We start from the raw sequence: 8911 nt of genomic DNA on the forward strand, positions 1-8911 counted from the left end.
TAAAATAAAGAAGGAGAAAGAGTAAATGGAGTGATGAAATCAAGAGGGCTAATGCACTCTCAATGGGTGGCCAAAATCACTATTTTGACTTTGTCACGAAACTTTAGCACTAAATGAACTCTCTCATATTTTATTTCAGGATTTGACTCTTTTCAGCAACGCCACAAACCACCACCATTCTGCACTGCCGCCCACAGCCCAAGCGTCATCTTCCTCGACTTCAGCACGACCGCCCTCCTAGTTGCGCTACCGCCTCCCCTCGCCCTGTAGTCCTCTATGATTCGGCCCCGTTCTTGGCCACCGTCTCCAAAACCCCTCATCGTCTCGTCGAGCCTTGTGGTGATGTTGTTGTTGCTTCCACTGCCACTGCCATCTGCAAAGCATCACGGATTCGGATGTCGTCCATTAGGAATATTTGCAGCGAAGATATGCCACGTCGACATTGGCCGTTAATTGTTGGGTATTTTTGACACGGAGAAGATGCGGCATGCGCTTATGAAGCCACCACAGTTTGCTGCTTCAGCCTGCAGGCGACGCTTAATTTCTCGGCCTATATTGCGGTGGCTCTCACCTTTCCAGCCATTCGATTGTCTCCTAGCCCGAGTTGCACGAGCACTGAAAATCTGAGGCACAGCTGGCAGTTGAGCATGCGAACAATGAGTTGGTGACCAAACTCATCAAGTACGAGCTGAACCATGTTGCCGTCATTGTAGGCTACTACCGGTCTGTGGACGACGAGCGCACAGTTGACCACAAGCATGGCAATATCGACCGCCTTGAAAATGAGAACAAACAGTTGTTCGATGAGTTCCTCAAGGAGGATGAGGTCGACCCCTCCCGCGCGCGATGGTGGTGGTGGTGGTGGCGGCAGCTCTTGGTTCATCCTCCAACTTGGGCACTTTGAAAGGATCTTAATGGCGACGACTAGTAGAGCTAGCTAGCTCGTACTCCCTCCGTTCGGAATTACTTGTCTCGGAAATGGATGTATCTAGAACTAAAATACATCTAGATACATCCATTTCCGAGACAAATAATTCCGAACGGAGGGAGTAGTTTTATAGTCTTTAGATCGATGCTTGAACTAGTTCGATGTCGATTTGTTCTTACTATAGTAGGCATGGACTCTAGAACTAGGAGTTATGCAATTAACTAATTAAAATTAGTGTTCGAAATGAGTTGTGTGCAAAAATTCATGTTCTTATTTTTTTTGTCATGGATTAAGTTTTAAGGTATTTTGCTAGGTAAAAAAACATTTAATCCCTTAGAAATGATAAGAAATAGGTTAAGAGATGAATTTTGGAGTTTTAGGATAACGGATCTGCTAGAGATGCCCTGCCGTGTTGGGTTTCACAAGTATCGTTTGGCTACGAGCCGCTCCATGTAGGTGACTCGGGAGGCGACCCAACAAACCCTAGAAAAAAAATCTCGTGTCGCTATCTTCCTTGTATGCCGCCGCCATGCCCTGCCTCACCTCCAAAGGGGGGCCTACTGAAGGAAATATATCCTAGAGGCAATAATAAAATTATTATTTATTTCCTTAATTCATGATAAATGTTTATTAATCATGCTAGAATTGTATTAACCGAAAACTTAGTATATGTGTGAATACATAGACAAAAGTTATAGTCCCTAGTATGCCTCTACTTGACTAGCTCGTTAATCAAAGATGATTATGTTTCCTAACCATAGACATGTGTTGTGATTTGATGAACGAGGTCACATCATTAGAAGAATGATGTGATGGACATGACCCATCCGTTAGCTTAGCATTATGATCGTTATAGTTTCATTGCTACTGCTCTCTTCATGACTTATACATGTTCCTTAGACTATGAGATTATGCAACTCCCGAATACCGGAGGAACACTTTGTGTGCTACCAAATGTCACAACGTAAATGGGTGATTATAAAGATGCTCTACAGGTGTCTCCAAAGGTGTTTGTTGGGTTGGCATATATCGAGATCAGGATTTGTACTCCGTGCTTCGGAGAGGTATCTCTGGGCGCTCTTAATGATACTCATCACTATAAGCCTTGCAAGCATTGTAACTAATGAGTTAGTTGCGGGATGAAGTATTATGGAACGAGTAAAGAGACTTCCGGTAATGAGATTGAACTAGGTATTGAGATACCGATGATCAAATCTCGGGCAAGTAACATACCGATGACAAAGGGAACAGCGTATGTTGTTATACGGTTTGACCGATAAAGATCTTCGTAGAATATGTAGGAACCAATATGAGCATCCATGTTCTGCTATTGGTTATTGACCGAAAGTGAGTCTCGGTCATGTCTACATAGTTCTCGAACCCGTAGGGTCCGCACGCGTAACGTTCGATGACGATCGTGCCGACGAAACTCACCCTCGGCCTCAACTAGATCAAGAGTACGAGGGACGTCATCGAGCTGAAAGTGTGCTGAACGCGAAGGTGCCGTACGTTCGGTACTTGGATCGGTCGGATCGTGAAGACGTACGACTACATCAACCGCGTTGTCATAACGCTTCCGCTTTTGGTCTACGAGGATACGTAGACAACACTCCCCCCTCTCGTTGATATGCATCATATAGATAGATCTCGCATGATCGTAGGAAAATTTTGAAATTACTGCGTTCCCCAGCAGTGACATCCGAGCCAGGTCTATGCGTAGATGTTATATGCACGAGTAGAACACAAAGAGTTGTGGGCGATAATAGTCATACTGCTTACCAGCATGTCATACTTTGATTCGGTGGTATTGTTGGATGAAGCGGCTCAGACCGACATTACGCGTACGCTTACGCGAGACTGGTTCTACCGACGTGCTTTGCACATAGGTGGCTGGTGAGTATTTGTTTCTCCAACTTTAGTTGAATCAAGTGTGGCTACGTCCGGTCCTTGTTGAAGGTTAAAACAACACACTTGACAAAAAATCGTTGTGGTTTTGATGCCTAGGTAAGAACGGTTCTTGCTAGAAGCCCGTAGCAGCCACGTAAAACTTGCAACAACAAAGTAGAGGACGTCTAACTTTGTTTTTGCAGGGCTTGTTGTGATGTGATATGGTCAAGCATGATGTGATATAAATTGTTGTATGAGATGAATCATGTTTTGTAACAAAGTTATCGGCAATTGGCAGGAGCCATATGGTTGTCGCTTTATTGTATGCAATGAAATCGCCATGTAATTGTTTACTTTATCACTAAGCGGTAGTGATAGTCGTAGTAACAATAGGTGGCGAGAGGACAATGATGCTATGATGGAGATCAAGGTGTCGCGCCAGTGACGTTGGAGATCATGACGATGCTTCGGTGATGGAGATCATGAGCACAAGATGATGATGGCCATATCATGTCACATATTTTAATTGCATGTGATGTTTATCCTTTATGCATCTTATTTTACTTAGAACGTCGGTAGCATTATAAGATGATCCCTTACTGTTCTCCCTGAGTATGCACCGTTGCTACAGTTCGTCGTGCCGAGACACCACCTGATGATCGGGTGTGATAAGCTCTACGTTCACATACAATGGGTGCAAGCCAGTTTTGCACACGCAGAATACTCGGGTTAAACTTGACGAGCCTAGCATATGCAGATATGGCCTCGGAACACTGAGACCGAAAGGTCGAGCGTGAATCATATAGTAGATATGATCAACATAGTGATGTTCACCATTGAAAACAACTCCATCTCATGTGATGATCGGACATGCTTTAGTTCATTTGGATCACGTGATCATTTAGATAACTAGAGGGATGTCTATCTAAGTGGGAGTTCTTAAGTAATATGATTAATTGAACTTTAATTTATCATGAACTTAGTCCTGATAGTATTTTGCAAATTACGTTGTAGATCAATAGCTCACGCTATAGCTTCCCTATGTTTTTATATGTTCCTAGAGAAAACTAAGTTGAAAGATGATAGTAGCAATGATGCGGACTGGGTTCGTGATCTGAGGTGTATCCTCATTGCTGCACAGAAGAATTATGTCCTCGATGCACCGCTAGGTGACAGACCTATTGCAGGAGCAGATGCAGACGTTATGAAAGTTTGGCTAGCTCAATATGATAACTACTTGATAGTTTAGTGCACCATGCTTTACGGCTTAGAACCGGGACTTCAAAAACGTTTTTGAAATGTCACGGAGCATATGAGATGTTCCAAGAGCTGAAATTATTATTTCAGACTCATACCCGTGTCAAGAAGTATGAGACCTCTGACAAGTACTTTGCCTAAAAGATGGAGGAGAATTGCTCAACTAGTGAGCATGTGCTCAGAATGTGTGGGTACTACAATCGCTTGAATCAAGTGGGAGTTAATCTTCCAGATAAGATAGTGATTGACAGAGTTCTCTAGTCACCATCGCCAAGTTACTGGAACTTCGTGATGAACTATAGTATGCAAGGGATGACGAAAGCGATTCCCGAGCTCTTCGTGATGTTGAAATCGGCGAGGTAGAAATCAAGAAAGAGCATCAAGTGTTGATGATTGACAAGACCACTAGTTTCAAGAAAAGGGCAAAGGGAAAGAAAGGGAACTTCAAGTAGAATGGCAAGCAAGTTGTCACTCCCATGAAAAAGTCCAAAGCTGGACCAAAGACTGAAACTGAGTGCTTCTACTGCAAAGGAAATGGTCACTGGAAACGAAAAAGCCCTGAATATTTGGTGGATAAGAAGGATGGCAAAGTAAACAAGGGTATATTTGATATACATGTTATTTATGTGTACCTTACTAGTGTTTATAGTAGCCCCTGGGTATTTGATACTTGTTCGGTTGCTAAGATTAGTAACTCGAAACAGGAGTTACAGAATAAACAGAGACTAGTTGAGGATGAAGTGATGATGTGTGTTGGAAGTGGTTCCAAGATTGATATGATCATCATCGCACCTCCCTATACTTTTGAGATTAGTGTTGAACCTAAATAAATGTTATTTGGTGTTAGCGTTGAGCATAAATATGATTAGATCATGTTTATTACGATAGGATTATTCATGTAAGACAGAGAATACATTTTTATTTTGTTTACATGAATAAAACCTTCTATGGTCATACACCCAATATTGATGGTTTATTGAATCTTGATCGTAGTGATACACATATTCATAATATTGATGCCAAAAGATGCAAAGTTGATAATGATAATGCAACATATTTGTGGCACTGCCGTTTGGGTCATATCGGTATAAAGCACATGAAGAAACTCCATAAGGATGGACTTTTGGAATGACTTGATTATGAATCATTTGATGCTTGCGAACCATGCCTTATGGGCAAGATAACTAAAACTCCGTTCTCCGAAACAATGGAACGAGCTAGTGACTTATTGGAAATAATACATACCGATGTATGTGGTCCAATGAGTGTTGATGCTCGTGGTAGGTACCGTTATTTTCTGACCTTCACAGATGATTTGAGCAGATATGAGTATATCAACTTAATGAAACACAAGTCTGAAACATTTGAAAAGTTCAAAGAATTTCAGAGTGAAGTGGAGAATCATCATAACAAGAAAATAAAGTTTCTACGATCTGATCGTAGAGGAGAATATTTGAGTTATGAGTTTGACCTTCATTTAAAACAATGTGGAATAGTTTTATAGCTCACGCCACATGGAACACCGCAGCGTAATGGTGTGTCCGAATGTCGTAACTGCACTTTATTGAATATGGTGCGATCTATGATATATTTTACCAATTTACCACTGTTATTTTGGGGTTATGCATTAGCGACAGCTGCATTCACGTTAAATAGGGCACCATCGAAATCCGTTGAGACGACGCTTTATGAATTGTGGTTTGGCAAGAAACCAAAGTTGTCGTTTCTTAAATTTGGGGCTGCGATGCTTATGTGAAAAAGCTTCAACATAATAAGCTCGAACCCAAATCGGAGAAGTGCGTCTTCGTAGGATACCTAAAGGAAATTGTTGGGTACACCTTCTATCACAGATCCTTAGGCAAAATCTTTGTTGCTAAAGTAGATCCTTTCTAGAGAAGGAGTTTCTCTCGAAAGAAGTGAGTGGGAGGAAAGTAGAGTTTTATAAGGTAATTGTACCTTCTCTTGAATTGGAAAGTAGTTCATCATAGAAATCAGTTCCAATGATTCCTACACCAATTAGTGAGGAAGCTAATGATGATGATCATGAAACTTCAGATAAAGTTACTACAGAAACTCGTAGGTCTTCCAGAGTACGGTCCGCACCAGAGTGGTACGACGATCCTATTCTAGAGGCCATGTTAATAGACCATGATGAACCAACAAACTATGAGGAAGCGATGATGAGCCCAGATTCCGTGAAATCGCCCGAGACCATGAAATCTGAGATAGGATCCATGTATGAGAACAAAGTGAGGACTTTGGTGGACTTGCCCAATGATTGTCAAGCCATAAAAAATAAATGGATCTTTAAGAGGAAGACGGACGTTGATAGTAGTGTTACTATCTACAAAGCTCGACTTGTAGGAAAACGGTTTTCGACAAAGTTCAAGGAGTTGACTATGATGAGACTTTCTCACCTGTAGCGATGCTTAAGTATGTCTGAATCATGTTAGCAATTGCTGCATTCTATGATTATGAAATATGGCAGATGGATGTCAAAACTGCATTCCTGAATGGATTTCTGGAAGAAGAGTTGTATATGATGCAACCAGAAGGTTTTGTCGATCCAAAGGGTGCTAACAAAGTGTGCAAGCTCCAGCGATCCATTTATGGACTAGTGAAAGCCTCTTGGAGTTGGAATAAAATGCTTTGATAATATGATCAAAGCATATGGTTTTATACAGACTTTTGCAGAAGTCTATATTTACAAGAAAGTGAGTGGGAGTTCAGTAGCATTTCTAATATTATATGTGGATGACATATTGTTGATTGGAAATGATATAGAATTTCTGAATAGCATAAAGGGATATTTGAATAAGAGTTTTTTCAATGAAAGACCTCGGTGAAGCTGCTTACATATTGGGCATCAAGATCTATAGAGATAGATTAAGATGCTTAATTGGACTTTCACAAAGCACATACCTTGGTAAAGTTTTGAAGAAGTTTAAAATGGATCAGTCAAAGAAAATGGTTTTTGCCTGTATTACAAGGTGTAAAGTTGAGTAAGACTCAAAGCCCGACCACAACAGAAAATAGAAAAAGAATGAAAGTCATTCCCTATGCCAGACTCATAGGTTCTGTAAAGTATGTTGTGCTGTGTACCAGAATTATTGTGTACCCTGCCCTGAGTTTGGCAAGGGAGTACAATTTTGATCTAGGAGTAGATCACTGGACAACAGTCAAGATTATCCTTAGTTAGGACTAAGGAAATATTTCTCGATTATGGAGGTGATAAAAGAGCTTGTCATAAAAAGTTATATCGATGCGAGCTTTTACACCAATCCAGATGACTCTAAGTCTCAATCTGGATACATATTGAAAGTGGGAGCAGTTAGCTCGTGCAGAGCATTGTAGACATAGAATATTTGCAAAATACATACGGCTCTGAATGTGACAGACCCGTTGACTAAACTTCTCTCACGAGCAAAACATGATCACACCTTAGTACTCTTTGGGTGTTAACCACATAGAGATGTGAACTAGATTATTGACTCTAGTAAACCATTTGGGTGTTGGTCACATGACGATGTGAACTATGGGTATTAATCACATACATATGTGAATATTGGTGTTAAATCACATGGTGATGTGAACTAGATTATTGACTCTAGTGCAAGTGGGAGACTGAAGGAAATATGCCCTAGAGGCAATAATAAAGTTACTATTTATTTCCTTAATTCATGATAAATGTTTATTATTCATGCTAGAATTATATTAACCAGAAACTTAGTACTTGTGTGAATACATAGACAAAACTTATAGTCCCTAGTATGCCTCTACTTGACTAGCTCATTAATCAAAGATGGTTATGTTTCCTTACCATAGACATGTGTTGTCATTTGATGAACGGGACCATATCATTAGGAGAATGATGTGATGGACATGACCCGTCCGTTAGCTTAGCATTATGATCGTTACAGTTTCGTTGCTACTGCTCTCTTCATGACTTATACATGTTCCTCAGACTATGAGATTATGCAACTCCCGAATACCGGAGGAACACTTTATGTGCTACCAAATGTCACAACGTAAATGGGTGATTATAAAGGTGCTCTACAGGTGTCTCCAAAGGTGTTTGTTGGGTTGGCATATATCGAGATTAGGATTTGTCACTCCGTGTTTCGGAGAGGTATCTCTGGGCCCTCTTAATGATACTCATCACTATAAGCCTTGCAAGCATTGTAACTAATGAGTTAGTTGCGGGATGAAGTATTATGGAACGAGTAAAGAGACTTGCAGGTAACGAGATTGAACTAGGTATAATGATACCGACGATCGAATCTCGGGCAAGTAACATACCGATGACAAAGGGAACAACGTATGTTGTTATGCGGTTTGACCGATAAAGATCTTCGTAGAATATGTAGGAGCCAATATGAGCATCCAGGTTCCGCTATTGGTTATTGACCGGAGATGTGTCTCGGTCATGTCTGCATAGTTCTCGAACCCGTAGGGTCCGCACGCTTAACGTTCGATGACGATTTGTATTATGAGTTATGTGATTTGATGTACCTAAGTTTGTTTGGAGTCCCAGATGAGATCACGGACATGACAAGGAGTCTCGAAGTGGTCGAGAGGTAAAGATTCATATATTGGAAGGTTGCATTTGGACATCGGAATGGTTCCGAGTGGTTCGGGCATTTTTTCGGAGTACCGGTAGGTTACCAGAACCCCCCGGGAGAGAAGTATTGGGCCTAGTGGGCCTTATTAGAGGAGAGGAAAGAGGGCCACGTGAGAGGGGCGCCCCTCCCCTTGCCCAAACCGAATTGCACTAGGGGAGGGGGCCGGCCCCCCTCTTTCCTTCCCCCTCTCTCTCCCTTACCTTTCCCTCCGGTGGAA

The sequence above is a fragment of the Triticum dicoccoides genome, chromosome 7B (assembly GCF_002162155.2).
Source record: "Triticum dicoccoides isolate Atlit2015 ecotype Zavitan chromosome 7B, WEW_v2.0, whole genome shotgun sequence".
Taxonomy (NCBI): domain Eukaryota; kingdom Viridiplantae; phylum Streptophyta; class Magnoliopsida; order Poales; family Poaceae; genus Triticum; species Triticum dicoccoides.